Source organism: Perognathus longimembris, chromosome 9, assembly GCF_023159225.1.
Source record: "Perognathus longimembris pacificus isolate PPM17 chromosome 9, ASM2315922v1, whole genome shotgun sequence".
Taxonomy (NCBI): domain Eukaryota; kingdom Metazoa; phylum Chordata; class Mammalia; order Rodentia; family Heteromyidae; genus Perognathus; species Perognathus longimembris.
In genome coordinates, this window is record NC_063169.1 from 12,791,809 (window position 1) to 12,806,623 (window position 14,815).

The 14,815-nt window shown below is 45.9% G+C and overlaps 1 long non-coding RNA gene across 1 annotated transcript; it reads left to right on the forward strand.

The window, feature by feature from the left end:
* Positions 1-954: 954 nt before the first annotated feature.
* On the forward strand, positions 955-6,260 carry LOC125357084. Its single transcript, XR_007212061.1, has 2 exons — positions 955-1,181; positions 4,273-6,260. It is a non-coding gene; the product is annotated as an uncharacterized LOC125357084 (long non-coding RNA).
* The last annotated feature ends 8,555 nt before the right edge of the window (positions 6,261-14,815 follow it).

Consider the following 14,815-nt stretch of genomic DNA (forward strand, 5'->3'; position numbering starts at 1 on the left):
CGGGGTGGGGCGCTGGGTAGGTGGGACCTGGGAATCGAGGGCCGCGGGAGGGGGGAGCGGGTCAGGGTGGGCGCCCTCCTCTTTGTCCCCATCCACCAAAGTGGGGCGCGTGGGACCTAAACCCGGCCCTTCGCGGTGGGTGTGGGACCCCGCGTCCGGCAGGGTGCCGGGCAGGAGATGCCGGGTGGGTGAGCACACGCCGCCCGCGCTACCTCCGCGGCGGAGGGGAGGAGGGGGAGCCCCAGCGGCCTCCGATCTCCCCCACTCTCCCCCCCCCACCCCGGGCCCCGGGACGGGGTGCCGCCTCCGTCCCCCGCAGCGCAGCCGGGAAGGGCTGGCTCGAGCCGGCGCCCGGGTCCCATCGCCCTGGGGGTAGCGCCAGGGCCCGGGGCTCTGCTAAGCCAGGACTGTCCGGGTCGGAGATCGGAGAAAACCACCACCCGAGGGGCGCCCCCCACCGGCTCCTGACCGGGGCCCCGCGCCCTGGGCGCTGCGCCCCCCGCGGGGTCGGGTGTGTGTGTGTGTGTGTGTGTGTGTGTGTGTGTGTGTGTGCTGGCGGCTGTCCCCCTGCCCCCCCCAAGCTGTGACTTCGGTTGGGTTTTCTTTTGGGGGGGGGGTGTAAGATGGCAGGTCCGGGGAAACAAAGGAAACTTGGGCCGGGCCCCGAGAGCGGCGCGTGCGGCCCGCGTGTGCGCCCCGGGTCGCGTGCGGGAGTCGCCGGGCGCCGGGGTGAGCCCGCACGCCGCGGGCTCCGGGAAACCCAAGCGGGCGGGCGGCCGGCAGCCCGCGGCGCCCGCCCACCTGCCGCGGCGGCCCGCGGGGGGGAACGTCCCGGGCTCCGGGGCCCAGACGGAGGCGGCGGGGGAGGGGCCGGGGGCGCCCGGGAGCCGGGGTGGGGGGGGCGGGGAGGGCGGGGAGGCGGCGAGGGAGGAGGGGAGCCCGGGTGGGCGGGCGGCGCACGTCACGGCTATTGTGGCCGTCCGGGTATATAAGGTCCCGCCGGCCCGCCGCGCTCCCCACCTCGTTTGCGCCCGCCCGAGCCACCTCGTCCCCGCGCCTTCCCCACGCACCTCAGCAGCCAGCGGAACGCGCCGCGCCCCGACGGAGCGGACATGGGCACAGCGATGGTGGCCAGGCTGGGGCTGGGGCTGTTGCTTTTGGCACTGCTCCTACCCACGCAGGTGAGGTCCCGGCGGCCGAGGGGCTGAGGGGCTGCGCCCTTGGGGGTGGAGAGCTGGTGAGCCCCTACTCTAGACAAGCCCTGGGAGTAGGAGGGAGGATTTTGTACAAGCTGACCACACGAGGGGGGGGCGGTGCGAACCCCTCTTGCCAGTCCCTTGTGCGGCCCCCCCCCCTTTCCACGGAGAGTCTGCGCGCTCCCAGCGCACCACACAAAGAGAGGGGACGGTCCTCTTTGGGGAGCGTCGATCACGCCCATCGTCTGCTGTCGAAGTGGTTTGGGGGGGCTCCCCCGAGGAAGCCCGGGCCTTCTGCCCTACCTCCCACCCCTGTCCCGAGAGACTCGGGGTTCAAGCCTGAGTGGGGACCCGCTCCCGACGCCGCGCCGTCCCTCCGCGGAGCGGCCCTCCCGCATCCTTTCCCCGGGAACCCCTGCTCTAGCCCAGATGGAGGGGGACGTGGGGGGACGTGTCAGCCCCGAGACTCCGCCGGGCTTTGTCCCTCAGCCCCGCCACCGTCGCCCCTTCCCCGGGTCCTCGCTCGGGGTAACCGGCCTCGCCCCGAGCCTTGGGGCTCACGGAGAGGCACTGCGCAGCCTGGAGGGGGACGCCCAGATGGAGACCCAGGGCTGAGCCTAGGGGGGGCGTCACGGGGGGGGGGCCCGGGGCTAAGGCACGGGGGAGCCCCGCCGGGGACTCTCCACCCCTCTTCCCTTCTATGAGTCTTCTATGAGTGTCCGGGAGGCTTCCTCTGAAAAGTTGGGCGCTCCGGGTCTTTGGTCCCCAGACGCCCGGCTTCCAGGCTCACCTGGGAGCGCGGAGCGCCCTTCGCCGCCCACCGCGGGCGGGGCAACTGCACCCTATTGTCTGTGGCTGCGGGTGCGCTGCGCTCCCCATCCTTTCTCCACTCCCCCGTGGGGGAGGGGCGCGGTCGCCTGCCACCAACTCCCCCCCCCCTCCACCCACTCCACCCCACGGGGCCCCCCACGGCCCGGACACTGTAACAGGGAAATCACAGCGAAGCCAATAGAGCTAGTCTGGTAGGGTCATTTTTTTTTTTTTTTTTTTTTTTGTTTAATGTCAATTTAATAGCTGCTTTTTTGTTGTTCTTTTGGTGGATGTTTTTCCGATGGTCTCGATAGGACCCTTAGTTTTTCTGATTGACATCCTGAGTTCTATTAAAGAAAAAAAAAAAGCCGTCCACTGCACTCAAGTCTCTTTGTATGAATCAAGAGCAGATTGCGTTCAGGGGTCTCAAGCAGGCGCCCTGTATTAAGGAGTTTACCGTGGTAATGATTTTTGATAGTCAGGCTGAGTCTTACACGGTAGGTGTCCAGTAAGCATATTTGACTGGATCCAAATTTTTGTTTGGTTAGTCCACTTTAGCTACAGTTAGTACTATTTTTTTTTTTTTTGGTCAATATTTACCTCTTGGCCTTATGGGTACCAACAACAAAAGGGGCTAGCGCTGATTTAGAGGGTTTTATCTTTGGATTAAAAGGCAGCCTAATGTACGTGTGGCCCAGACTCTCCGTTTGGTGCCACGTCGTCCTCCCCCTCCTGCCTTCCGTCCCTCCCTCCCTCTTGGTGCCTGTAATCAGAAGCCCTTGGAAATCCTCCCTGGCAGAGAGAGCTGAAAACTCCGATCTGCCTTTGTTCCCTGACAAAGGAGAGATTATCACGTGCCTCACTGGACTGTGCATTTGGTGGCTCAGAAAATCCGTCGTGAATGTTATGCCACTCCAATGCTGGGACACTGAGCTAGTGACCACATCTCTGAGCTAGGGACGGGGCAGTGAGCCTGCTGCTGGGGAAATTGAACAGCAAACCCTCTAGGTTGTCTTTTGTGAAGTCACCTCAATCTGCCTTTGGGCAAGGAGTAATTCCCCTACTCGCCCAGTTTAAAGCAAGTAGTGTGGCCAGTTTTGAGAAGGGCTATGATTTAAAGTTCCAGAGGAGCCAATAAGATACCCAATTTGGTTAAGATACTCAATGCTGTTTTTGTGTGTCTCTACAACCGCTTAAGGCCAAAGTGAACTAGCCAGGCTGTGTGAAGTAGTTTGTGTACATGTAGTGTACAATGACCCAGTTCTAGCACTGTGAATCTCAATGGCAATATTTTAAAAGTCAAGCTCCTCTGCACAGCAGGCAAAATAGTCATGCTCAGGGGAGCTGTATAGTTCCAAGAACTTTTTGTTGTTGTTGTTGCTTTCTGCATTGTCTAGGTATATATAGATTGTGTGTGTGTGTCTGTGTGTGTGTATACACACACCAGTACTGGGGCTTGAACTCGGGTCCTTGAACTCTACTGGACTTTTTCCATTCTCAGCTTATGCTCTACCACTTGAGTCATGCCTTCTGGCCTTTTGCTGGTTAATTGGAGAAGAAAGTCTAGTAGATTTGACTGTTGGGCTGGCTTTAGACCAAGGTCTCAGCCTCGTAAGTAGCTCTGGTTATAGGCGCGAGCTACTAGCCCTAGCTCTATAGGTAGTTTTGGAACTAAAACTTGATAGGAATGGGCAAGAACTTGGAATTTAATAGTATGAGTAATAGATCAAAGGAGAAAAAAGGCAATCTTTTAATTTTTATTGTTACTGTAAAGGTGATGTAAAGAGGGGTTAAGCCAGATAACCAGTACAATTCTTTTTGGACAATATCACCCCTTTCCTGGCTGTCTCCCAGTTTTTTCCTCCCACCCCCACCCACAAGTTGTTAGAGTTCATTTTCCACACAGTGTCTAGTGAATACCACTGCTGCATTTGTTCACCCTTTGTCCCACTATTTCTGTGCCCCCCTTACCCTCCTGAAGTTAAACAAATGGACCAACAAGACAAAAAGAAAACAAAAACACCAACAAAGGAAAAAACCTCTTGTTGGGAAAAAAGGCAGTCTGAAGAATTTGTCCTGGGCAAGGAGTGGAGCTCATTGGTAGAGGTTGTCCTTAGTAAGCCCGAAGTCCTGTGTTTCATGGCAATCATTGCAAATTAAAAAAAAAAAAGATCACCTTTGTGTCATATTAAAGGGTAGGAGGAGGCAGCTGTGACATCAGTGGAAATGTTACATGTAACCTTTTTTTTTCTCAAATGTATTTTAGATTTATTCAAACCAAACAGTTGTGCCATTTTCAACTAACTCCTCCCAGAGTACCACTGCTGTCCCCAATTCAACCATCACCACCACCAGGGGAGGCAGCAGCGCCCTGCAGTCCACAGCTGGTCTTCTCGTGGTTTCACTCTCTCTTCTACATCTCTACTGTTAGAGACTGAGGCCAAGCAACGTCTCTACTCCCCCATCTTCTCCACCCAACCCAAATGGCAACTACAAGTCCAATGTGGCGAGGAAGAAAAAGGTCTGCATCAAATCAACTGATTCCACGGCTTATTTTCTGGACACAGAAAGGGTTGAGGGTTCCAAATCTGATCCATTTGAAGAACATGTGAAGGGTTTGACAGAGGATGAATGCCAATATTGAATCTGCTGGAGTTTCATGTACCAGATGATGAGAGATAACATCCAAAGTTGAGATGATTTCCTCAAGTGTGGCTTAAGGAACAGGAACCCTTAAGTCTGCCTTGAAAACAACCCTAGGTTTTTGTCTAGAGATAAGAATGGAATATGGAGATACCATTTTAATTTTTTGGCTCATTAAATCAATTACCTAGGCCATACAACAATTAGATAATATGGAAGGCTTCCATGATTCTATTTATATGTACACTAGCAGGAACTACCAGGTGTTATGATAAGTCCTCCATGTATTGTTTCAGCAGTACTAATTTAATGCCCATATACTCGAGGAAAAGTTTCACATTGTTAAACTGTTACTGTTCTAAACTGAACTCTTTTGTTGGTTTGTTTTTGTTTTCCTTCCCTTTTGTGACTCTGGATTGGACCTTACATCCCATCTTCTATGTATGTGCCAGGCCAATGAGGGCTTGGGATTCACCCGTCTGAGCATCCTGAATAAACCTTATCCTTACAAAGTCAAATGGTATGCATTACTCATCACCCAACAACAGCGTCACTTAGCTAAATTGATTCCAAAGAATGTTTTTATTCAATGAGAACACCGGATTCATTTAGCTAACCAGACTCCAAAGAGTAGAGTTGCATTAACTTTAGCTCTGTGTGTGTGTGTGTGTGTGTGTGCGTGCGCGCGCGTGCGCATGTGAGTACTAGGGCCTAAACTCAGCCTGGGGGCCGTTCCTTCCTTAGTTTTTTTTGCTCAAGGCTAATGCTCTACAACTTGAGCCACAGCTCCACTTTCAGCTTTTTGCTGAAGATAAAGAGTCTCAAGGACTTTCCTGTCTGAGCTGGCTTCAAACTGAGATTCTCAAATCTTAACCCTAGGATTACAGGTGTGAGCAACCAGTACCTAGTTTAACTTTAATTTCAAAATGTTACATTTTGACTCTAAATATGTTGAATACCTTTCATGATTTAACATTTTGGTCTGTTTTGAAGGTAAAATTACAAAGCTTGAAATTAGAAAGGAAAACAGGCAAAGGAACTAAAACCATAAATCAAGCAGTTGGGAAGTGAAGACTGGAAGGTCTCTTGCATTAAATTCACAAAAACTTTTATACTCTTTCTGTAAATACCTTTTTTAAAAAAAATATGGATCAGGATAGCTACATTTGGACTGCTTTCTGTTATCAGTCAATATTTTTAGATAGTTAGAACCTGGTCTTGACCCTGAAAGTGGGCTAGATTCCATAGTAAATCTTTTACATCATTGATACACAAACCTTGAAAAAAAGACACTCCTTGAAAAATAATTTTGTTCGCATGGTCACACACTGATGCTCACACGTTCTGGTATCTCGTATCACCACAGTCCTAATAACCAGTCATTTTCCTCCCATGTTTAGAACCCTACATGGGAAGAGCCAGGTCACACCGATCTGAGGCTCTGGTGTGTGTGAATGAACACTCCCTTTGCTTCATCCCTGAATGCTGTACATCTATTTGGATTGTATATTGTGTTTGTGTATTTATGCTTTGATTCATAGTAACTTCTCATGTTATGGAATTGATTTGCATTGAACACAAACTGTAAATAAAAGAAATTGATGGCTGAAAGCAATTTGTTGAATTTTTAAGTCTTTTTCTAGTATAAGAAATAGTCTGTGGGGGCTGGGGATATGGCCTAGTGGCAAGAACACTTGCCTCGTATACTTGAAGCCCTGGGTTCGATTCCCCAGCACCACATATACAGAAAAATGGCCAGAAGTGGCGCTGTGACTCAAGTGGCAGAGTGCTAGCCTTGAGCAAAAAGAAGCCAGGGACAGTGCTCAGCCCCTGAGTCCAAGGCCCAGGACTGGCAAAAAGAAAAAAAAAGAAAAAAAAAGAAATAGTCTGTGGGTGATCATAGTTGTCCAACTCTTTTATTTATTTATTTTTTTTGCAAGTCATGAGGCTTGAACTCAAGGCCTGGGCACTGTCCCTGAGTTCCTTCTTGCTCAAGGCTAGCACTCTGCCACTTGAACCACAGCTCTACTTCTGGCTTTGTGATTAATTGGAGACAAACATCTCATGGACTCTTCTGCCTGGGCTGGCTTTGACCTGTGATTCTCGGATCTCAGCCTCTCAAGTAGCTATAATAATAGGCATGAGTCACATGTGTGTGCATGTGTCAGTACAGGCAATTGAAACCAGGGTTGGAACACTTCCAGGTTGGTGTCTAGCCACAGTTCCATGCCTAGCTTTTTAGTGGTTAGTTGGAGATAGAGTCCAGTGGATTTTCTTGCCTGGCCTAGCTTCCAACCTTGATCCTTTGACCTCCGAAATAGCTGGGATTACAGGTGTGAGCCACTGGCATCCAGCTAAGTCTGTTAAATTAAGCCTTTAGGAATAAATGCCAGTATTTTCCTGCCCACTAGAATATTACAGTTTGCCTACTTCCTTCACTGCCAAATAGCAGGTTTTCATAGGGAATTCCATTACAAATTTGAATTTTTTTTTTTCTTGGTGTTGGTCCTGGGGCTTGACTTTAGGGCCTGGGTGCTGTCCCTGAGCTTTTATTTTCCTCAAGGCTAGTGCTCTACCACTTTAGCCAATAGCTCCACTTTCATCTTGGGGATGATCAATTCAAAATAAAAAGCCTCACGGACTTTCCTGCCTAGGTTGGATTCTAACTATGATTCTTCGATCTCAGCCTTCTGAGTAGGTAGGATTATAGGCCTGAGACATCAGTGCCTGGCCTAAATTTGGTATCTTTAAGGCATCGGTTCTACTTACTGAAAAGCTATTGTGTACCAACAAGTGCCAACGTACTAATCAAGTGCTGAACTTGCTGGAGAGAGGCTTTCAGTGGAGTAAGCATCTGATGGCACAGAAATGATGGTACTGTCAAATACTGCTCTAAGGAAAACAGACTGGCAGGAACTGCGAACTACTGGTTGAGAGATTATGAGAGGTCTTGGACATTGGAATGGATGTCTGAATGACAAGACAGACAAGCCCTGATGGAAGTAGCCCAACAGTGGGCTAAGTCTTCAACTAGGAACCACCTTTTCCATACCCTCTTGGAGGCCCATAAGTCACTTTGTTTTCTTAACTTATTGTTCCCCATCGTTTCTTTCACACTCAGGAGTTGTTTTGCCACAAGTACATTCCCGGGTTCCTTGTATCTTTACTGTGGTTCAGAAGCATTGGGAAGGTTAGGCTACAACCAGGGAAGGAGTAGAAACTGAAGTTCTCTGGTGGAAGTTCTTCATCCAGTAATCTCAGCTCTGCTCCTAAGGCCTTTTGATGGATAGAATTAGGCCTGTCTAGATCATCTAGCAGTTTCCTTACATTAAACATGTTTGCAAAGTGCTTCATGGCTACAGGAAACACTGTGTTTGCATTTGCTTTAATAACTGGGCACTGAGTAAATTGACATGTCAACTGACCACGACAGTCCACCTTTGTGATCTTGGTACTCTCTCATCTCTGTTACCATATTTGTTCTTCAAATAAAAGACAAAGATGACAATCTTTTTTTCTGCCAAAGGATAGGAATGTCCTCCATACAATAAAAAGAAAATAATCAGAAGAGGGTGCAAAACCTTTGGAATGAGATTACTCTTTTTTAAAAATTATTTTTCTGGTCCTGGGGCTTGAACTCAGTGCTTGGGCTCTGTTCCTGAGCCTCTCTGTGCTCAAGGCTAGAACTCTCCCACTTGAGTCACACAGTGCCAGCCTTTTCTGTTTATATAATACTGAGGAATCAGACCTAGGGCTTCATACATGCTAGGCAAGCACTCTACAACTAAGCCACAAAGTTCCCAGCCCTGAGATTACTCTTGATTACCCTCAATTCATGATGCTAATTTAACCATTATTGAAAAAAATTATTAGGTAAAGAATAAAAGAAGAAAGTCAAAGTTTATAGCTATAAATATCAGTAATAACCACATGACCAGCTTCTGCATCTGGTCATAGTGGCTGTTGCTGATGTTTATAGTTCTATTTTTCCATTAGCTTGTAGTTCTTTGCTGTCAGTAAGCATCTCAGCTCATTATGGCTTCTAGCCTGGTAGGAACCATACTTCATCTGAATTTTGTTATAGTTTCCCACTGACTTTAATCACCTTTAATCACAAGACACAGTGGTAGTAATATTACCCTAAGAGATCTGTATTTTAGACATACTTTTCCTTAGCCTGCATTGTGTAGTAGTGACCTAATTTTTCCTTTGTAATCACTGCATGAGTATAGCAACTCCTTTCTTTGTTCTTTGATGTAGAATCTTGGGGAGGCCCAAGTGGCTGGGTGACAATCTCAGCTTCTACGTCAATGCAATCATTGTTGTCTCCTGGTCGTAGCATCTTTTACTTTGTTGTTTTATTATTTATTTTATTTTATGTTATTTTGCCACACTGGGGATGGAATCCTGATCCTTACATATATGTTAGACAAGTGCACTTCTACTGAGCTATACCCCCAGACATCATCATGGAGGAATTCTTCCCTTGAATCCCAGACCTTCAGACAAGAACAACGTTATGTCTCAAAAAGGAAGTAAAGGGCTGGGAACATGGCTTAGTGGTAGAGTGCTTGCCTTGCATACACGAAGCCCTGGGTTTGATTCCTCAGCACCACATATACAGAAAAAGCTAGAAGTGGTGCTGTGGCTCAAGTGGTAGAGTGCTAGTCTTGAGCAGAAAGAAGTAAAAATTGTGATTGCCACTCAGCTCACTAATGTAATATTAAGTGGTGCTATTTCAATTTTTACCCCTTGAGTCCTGAGCCTTTAAAACCCTATTATGGAGAAATGGTATCATAAATATGATGAGGGCATTCCCTAACTGGATTTTCCCTAAATAGTATTGTATCTTGAAGTTTCAAAAGGCCATTTCTCCATCAGGCCAGCTGAATCAGGATTATGGGGAACATGGAAAAGTCAAGTAATTCCTGACATGGGCGCATTGGTTCTGATGTAGACATCTTGCTCAGCGACAATGGCATGTATTGCTATGATGGTAAGTAAAAGACGGATGACAGGGTTGTTTTATGTTTGTTTATTTTGTTTTGTTTTTTGTCTTGCTGGTCTTGGGGCTTGCACTCTGGACCTGAGCACTGTCTCTGAGCTTCTTTTTGCTCATGGCTAGCATTCTATCACTTGAGCCACAGCACCACTTCTGGATTTTTCTGTTTATGTGGTACTGAGGTATCAAACCCAAGGCTTCATGCACTCTAGGCAAACACTGTACCACTAAGCCCCAGTCCCAGCCCCATACTTCCATATTTTTTTGTAGTTTATTGGATATAAAAGTCTTGTGGACTTTCCTGCTTGGAATAGCTTCGAACCACCATTCTCCTGAGAAGCTGGGAGTGCAGGCATGAGTCACTGGCACGTAGCTTGGGAGTCTATCTTTTTCTAAAGTGGTTATTAATATTTAGAAAAAGAAAATAAAATTACTTTTTAACTTTGGAAATGACTTGAAACTAATCTGGGTTGTTTTGTCAGAAAAATTTATTTCAAGGTTATACTTAAATACTAGTTATGTAATTTATGTCTACATAGAGTAATGAATGGCCATTGATAAGTGTCTGTTCAAAGTTTACTTAGTAGATGAAAGCAAACAGTGCAGAAAGGAGTTAGTAGAAGCAGTATGCCCTAGAGATAGAAAATCTATTTAGAACCAAACATATTCTGAACTGCCACCACTGTCCTTAAAATAGAGCTCAAATATTTAGGTAGCTGAAACTATGTATTTTAAAAATTTTTTCATGGACTTCATTTGGTGTTTGGTAGGTTATTTTTGGATTTGTTATAGAGTATTTTTTCTTTTCTAATTTTGGTAAGATGATGCTTTTCAGAACAACAAAATCACTGTCCTGGATTGCGTCTCAGTTTCTCTTCAAATCGCATCTCAGTTCTAAATTCAGTGCAATTCTAAGAACTTTTAGAAAGTTTCCATATTTATGATTTTACAGAGAAATGTCTCTGAGAACTTGAAAGGTCTGAATGGTTTAACTGTCAAGCCTCTTAGCAACCACAGGTAGGAAGGTTTGTAAAGACTGAACACATCCAGAATGGAACTCATTACCTTCTCTCCACAGACACATGTTTTTTGTGCTCAAGGCACCACCTGCCAAGTCTCTCATTAGAAGCCTGGAAGCTGCCTTCCTCCTCTCTCCAGAGGTCAAATCAGCCACAATCTGCTGTCATTTGAAAGTCAGAGGTGCTAGGCATTCTACTCCTCTTCTCCCTCATCACTGTCTTCTCTGACTCTCATTATCTGTGGGAAGTTCACTTGTCTGTTCCATCCCTTTTCTGTTAGGTTAGTCCTCAGTTTAAAACTTAGGCTGAGCTGGGTGTTGGTGGCTCATGCCTATAATCCCAGATACTCAGGAAGCTGAGATCTGAGGATCAAGATTTCAAGTCAGCCCAGGCAGGAAACTCTGAGAAACTCTTCTCCTGCTTTTGAAAAAAAATATTGTATAGGTGATATACAGAGGGGCTACAGTTACACAGTCATTGAAATGAGAACACAAGAAATGAGTACATTTCTTTTTGAACAGTGTTAACCTCTCCTTTATTTTCTCCCCGTTTTTCTCCTCCTGACCCTCCTCTCCCCAAGTTGTACAGTTTATTTCTAACATAGTGTCTAGTGAGTATCACTGCTGAATTGGTTTACCTTTTATCCCACCATATCTGTGCATCTCCTCCCCCAAATAGATACAAGACAAAGGGTACAGAAATCAAAACTAGCAACAAAAAGGAATATACCAGAGTCAGGGTGGTGGTGGTGGAGAACTGCAAACAGTACAATAAAAATCCTCTGGTTTCTATTTCTTGGAGTTCATTTTGATAAGCATCACTTTATATGATCATATGCACATAGCTATTGAGCCCTTGTGATTCTTCTTTGTTCTCCCTGTGTGAATGTTTAGAGTGCTGTTTAATTATGTCCAAGTGTAATTATTTGTCTTCTATTATCCATTGGGTTTATTTGTAGACTTATAGGCACATTCTAATGATTGCAAATGAAGGAAATGTGGCCTATGTTTCTTTGGGTCAGGCTTACTTCACTTAATATAATTTTTTCCAAGTCTTTCCATGTCCTTAAGAATGGGGCAATGTCATTCTTTCTGATGGTTTGTTTTGTTTTGCCAGTCCTGGGGTTGGAACTCAGGGCCTGAGCACTGTCCCTGGCTTCTTTTTGCTCAAGGCTAGCACTCTACCACTTGAGCCACAGCGCCACTTCTGGATTTTTTTTATATATGTGGTGCTGAGGAATCGAAACCCAGGGCTTCATGTATACAAGGTGAGCACTTTGTCACTAGGCCATATTCCCAGCCTCGTTCTTTTGGATGGAAGAATTCCAAAATGTGGTATATATACCACATTTTGTTGATCCAGTCATCCCCTGAGGGGCATCTGGGTTGATTCCATATCTTAGCTATGGTAAACAATGCTGCAGTGAATGTGGTTGTGCTGGTGGCTTTAGTGCAGCCAAGTTTATGGTCATTTGGGTAAATGCCCAGGAGCAGGATTGCTGGGTCATAGGGATGCTCTATGTTTAGTCTTTGAAGAATCACCATACTGCTTTCTATGGTGGTTGAACAAGTTTACATTCCCACCAACAGTGTAGTAATCTTCCCTTTTGGCCGCATCTCTGACAGCATCTGTTATTGTTAGTTTTCTGGATAATGGCCATTTTAACTGGGGTGAGGTGGAATCTCAATGTTGTTTTGATTTGCATTTCTTTTATGGCCTGAGATGTTGAGTATCTATCTCTTCATGTGTCTTTTGGAAATTCTTATTTTTCTTCAGAGAAGTCTCTAAATTTTTAGCTCAGTTATTAATGGGGTTGTTGTTTCTTTGAGGATTTGTTTTTGGTTTCTTTTTTTTTTGGCCAGTCCTGGGCCTTGGACTCAGGGCCTGAGCACTGTCCCTGGCTTCTTCCCGCTCAAGGCTAGCACTCTGCCACTTGAGCCACAGAGCCGCTTCTGGCCATTTTCTGTATATGTGGTGCTGGGGAATCGAACCTAGGGCCTCGTGTATCCGAGGCAGGCACTCTTGCCACTAGGCTATATCCCCAGCCCCTTTGGTTTCATTTTTTGAGCTCTAGGTATATTTTAGATATGAGGCCCTTGTCTGATGCATAGCTAGTAAAGATCTTCTTCCATTCTGTGGGCTTTCTATTTATCTTGCTAGCTATGCCCTTTGCCATGCAGAAACTCTTCAGTTTGATGCAATCCCTATTTCCAGCCTTATTTATTTATTTGGTTTTTTTTTTTTTTCGATTCTGGATCTTTACTTAGGAAGTTTTGACTTATGCCAAGGTCAAAGGTCCTTTCCTGTACTATTTCCATGAAATTCTTTTTTTTTGTGGCTGGTCATGGGGCTTGAATTCTGGGCCTGGGCACTGTCTATGAGGTCTTCAGCTCAAGGCTAGCGCTCTACCACTGTGAGCCACAGTACCACTTCCAGTTTTCTGGTGGTTAATTGGAGATAAGAGTCTCACGGACTTTCCTTTCCTGGGCTGGCTTTGAACTGCAGTCCTCAGATCTCAGCCTCCTGAGTAGCTAGGATTACAGGCATGAGCCACCAGCACCAGGCTTCCTTGAAATTCGTATCTCCAATTAACCAGCAAAAAACTGGAGGCGTAGCTGTGGCTCAAGTGGTAGAATGACAAAAGGGATGCCTAGACTCTGAGTTTAAGCCCCAGTACTGGCACAAATAAATAAACAAAACCCAATGACTCTGGCTGGCTACACTTTAACAAGAAATAAAAATAGAAATATCTTTTTATGATGCTTAAGGCCTTTCACAATCTGGACCTGATCCAATTTTTCAGCCCATTTCAGACTTACCCTTCTTTGAATCCACAATGTCTTTTCTTAACTCTTGAGTTTTCACATTTCTGCTTATTCGCTCAATGTAGTAGTGAAATGTTTGGTTAGAATAGCCAGGCTGCCTCAGTTGGACTGTAGGCTAGATAGTCCCAGCTAAAGGATCTTAGGCATAAATTCTCTGTGGCTGTGGACTTTCTGCATGAAGTGGGCTTGGTGGTGATGGGATCGAACTCACAGGTAGTTTTGAAAATTTAACGAGTTAAGACATAAAACATATATAAGACATCAATTACATAAGGAGTGATTTCACTTTAATATTTCCATTAGTAGATATGATGTATTTCATCTTCTTTCCCTACTCTGTTGCTTTCCTTCTCCCCCTTTCCTCATGCAACTGTAATACTCTTCATTTTTCAATTTTCATACTTGCTGACAATCTATTTTGACTGTAATTTTCTTCTTTAACTGTGTGTGTGTGTATTTTGTGTGTGTGTGTGTGTGTGTGTGTGTGTGTGTGTGTGTTTTGTGTGCCTGAACTCAGCACTTAGTGCTCTTGCTTGGCTTTTTCACTCAAGGCTGCACTCTACCACTTGAGCTATACATCCACTTTCTGCTTCTTGGAGATAAGAGTGTCATGGACTTTCCTGTCCAAGTTGGCTTCAAACTGTGATCTTCAGATCTCAGCCTCCTGAGTAGTTATGATTACAGATGTTAGCTACTGGCACCTGACTCCAACATGACTTTTTATTCATAAACAAATATTGTTTTAACCTGTGTGTGAGCTCCTTGAAGGCAGGACCTGGGTGCTATTCCTTTCTTATTTCCTGCTGTGTGACAGAGAGTAGGTGTTCACCTCATGTGGGTGTCAAAGCTCAGCTTCTTGAGCAGCTAGGAATACAGATGTGAGTCACAGGCATCTGGCTGTTTGTTTTGTCTTTGTTGAGATAGTGTTTTACCAGGTAGCCCAGACTGACATCAGAACTCAAGGTCTTCCTGCTTTAGTTTCTCCAGTCCTTTCATTACAGGCATGTGCCACTAGCCCAACTTGCCATCTACTTTCAAAGCTAAGACTTATTTTTATTTTACTTTAGTTTAGCCAGCCTTCTGAGTAGCCACCAATGCCCAGCGCTAAGATTATTCTGAATGTTTTTGTAAGTAACTAGGTCATCCTGGACAGGAACTGTTCTGTGGGTTATCAAATCTACCTAACATAGATTTGGGGTTTTAGAATATTGACCTCTAGGTACTTTTTCTGCCACTTGTGACATCTTTTAAAAACAAATGTTTTTATTGTGATTATAAAGGTGGGGTTATAGTTTCATAAGTCAGGTAATGAATACATTT